The sequence below is a fragment of the Nematolebias whitei genome, chromosome 14 (genome assembly GCF_014905685.2).
Source record: "Nematolebias whitei isolate Nwh7 chromosome 14, NemWhi1, whole genome shotgun sequence".
Lineage (NCBI taxonomy): Eukaryota > Metazoa > Chordata > Actinopteri > Cyprinodontiformes > Rivulidae > Nematolebias > Nematolebias whitei.
The window spans coordinates 22,356,685-22,359,757 of record NC_056511.1 but is presented as its reverse complement, the minus strand read 5'-3'; positions in this window follow the sequence as shown (position 1 = coordinate 22,359,757).

Sequence of the window (3,073 nt, the reverse complement as noted above, 5' to 3'; positions counted from 1 at the left end):
ACGAAAGTCAAGAAGTTGATCTAATTATTTTTTTAAATAATTAAAATTATTAATACTGTATCTTGTAAACGCTTACAACCTGAACTTTTCAACACTACCTGCTAGACAAAGCTGATAACTGACCTGCCTATTGGTTTATTTCACAGACTTTTAATAAACAATACTGTATGTTGTTTAAACTACATATTTATTAAACTACACGTTTATACAGCTACATGTTTATTTATTATCATTCAGATCTCTTTTATTCAGGTCTCTCATGTAAATGAGTCCCAGAGGCTCAATGGGATCAACCTGTATAAATAAAAATTGAATGAATGTTCATTAAACTGAAGGCTTATTTATCTACATGTTTATTAAACTACATGTTTTTTAAACTACTTGTTTATTCAATAATATTTTTAATTAAAATATGGTACATGTTTATAATAAATAAATAAAGTGCTATGTGTTATCATCGTTGTATGTATTGTATTGTATGTTGTATGTTTGCAGATGATACAGCGGTGGTGGGATGCATCACAAACAATGATGAGTCCAGCTACAGGCAAGAGGTGGAACACCTGGAGAGCTGGTGCAAAGAGAATAACCTTCACATCAATGTGAAGAAGACAAAGGAGATGATTGTGGACTTCAGAAGGAACAAACACACCTACACCCCCCTGAACATAAGAGGATCTGCGGTGGAAGTGGTCTCCAGCTACAAGTACTTGGGTGTACACATGAATGACAACCTCAGCTGGAGCAACAACACCACCAGCCTGATCAAGAAAGCTCATCAGAGACTCTACTTCCTCAGACGGCTGAGGCGAGCTGGTCTGGGAAGCTCAGTCCTCACCTCCTTCTACAGGTGTGCAGTGGAGAGCATCAATGTGTGGCATGGAGGCTGCACAGCTGCAGAAAGAAAAGCTTTGCAGAGAGTGGTGAAGGCTGCACAGAAATCTGCTGGAATCAGCCTCCCCACCATCACAGACATCTACACCTCCAGATGCAGGAAGAGGGCCACCTGCATCATGAAGGACCCCACTCACCCAGCACACACACTTTTTGCCCCACTCCCCTCAGGAAGGAGGTTAAGGAGCATTAAGTGTAGAATCACTAGACTGAGGAACAGCTTCTACCCTGAGGCTGTTAGATTCATGAATCTCTAACTAGAATAATCACTGTGAAAAACCATATCATGTTGCTGCTGATCTGTTTCAATGTTGATGTGTTCATGCGTGCACATCTGCTCACAGACTCATGTTCATGGTTGTGCTGATGTTCAATGTTTTATGTTATGAGTGCTTAGTGTATATTTAGTTGGTGTTTTTCTTAGTTCATATCTTAGATGTTATTACTGTTTTTCTTATACATTTTATTGTTGGATGTAACTGGGACCTTGTGTACATAATTTCGCTCCACCACATGTACCACATGAGGTGCGAATGACAATAAAGAAACTCTGACTCTGACTCTGATACAAAGACGAAATTGGCTCTCTGCATTTGATCCCCGGTCATTGCACATCTCGTGGTTATTGAATTACATGTTTGGTAAACTAAATGTTTGTTAAAATAAATATTTATTAAACTCCATGTTTAATAAACTTTATGTTTATTATTGACACCTTTATTAAACTACATGTTTATTAAGTACATGTTTATTCAGTTACATGTTTATTAACTGCATGTTTTTAAACTACATATTTATTGTTTTTAACTACTGGTACTTGTTTGATAAACTACATGTTTAATACACTTGTAGTTTTTCTGGGAGCTGTCAGCAGAAGCTTGTCCTTTTTAGGAATTTAGGCTTAAATTTTCAAAACCATGACACGTTTTCACACACGGAACAAAGTAAATAATTGATTAGTTCATTTTAACGAGTCATGGTTGAGCCACAGTTTTTTTTTCCTGTCATCATTTGGTCCTAAACTGGTTAATCTTTTGTTTCATAAAATGTAAAGACTTTAAATCATTTTATGAAGTGGTTCAACCCATAGATGAAGACATTTAACAAAGATTGTTGCATGAGGTCAGACGTGTGTCATTCATTAATTGCATTTTTTTATTTAGAAATATAAAAAATATGAAAAAACTTGCACACATCTGTCAACATGTTGAAGATTTTGTCATATTTTTCATCCTACCTGGCTGCCTCTCTGTGATTCTGGATGAACAGCTCTGAGGATGATTTAGAGGCTCTGATCCTCTTTCTAATGGACTCTGAATGGTCTGTGTGATGATTTAACAGCTCTTTAAGTTTAAGTATGAGGCTTTAGAGGATGAGCTGTTTCAGACCACTGCAGTGATAAGACAAATGGATGAACGTGCTGCTGAGAAAGATTCAATTAGCTCATCAGTCCATGTTTAAAATTCAGTCAAATAAAAAGCCTACTTAACTATGACATCAACTACTTTTAGACAACGACAATGTTTGATTTGTATGTTAAGCAGAAAATGTTGGAGATGGAGTTTAAATTAGTGCAAATGGAAAAGGGAAATACCTGTTTTCTAAAGATTTATACTGACTAATGAGCAGAAAATATCATTTTGAGCTCATATAATAGATTTTCAACAAAAACAGAGACATTCTGACGAACCTTCAGTAGGAATATTCTTCTACATTCAGCTTTTGAGTCATTTTATTTTGGCAGGCTTGATGGATCAGAAGTAAAAGGAGAGAGTCTCTTAAAGCCATCCATCAATCCTTTGCCTCCTAATTTGACTTTATTGTTTTATTACATAGTTTCTTACTGTAATTGCTTTTATTGTTATATATTATTTTGTCTGTCTAAAACAGGTCTCTCTTGAAATTAATCCTAGTGACTCAGTGAGACTACCTACGGTATTTAAATAAAGTTTAAATAAAATAAAATTATCTGTGAACGTCTGTGATTCAAAGGAATGAACAGCAGCTCCAGGTTAATTTATTGAGACTAAGATTGGGTCAGCTTAACTACAATAAAATAAATAAATAAATCTAAATCAGCTTTATTGTCATTGCACCGAAGCGCAACGAAATTATATAAATAAATAAATTGGAAGAAAGAAAGAAAGAAAGAAAGAAAGAAAGAAAGAAAGAAAGAAAG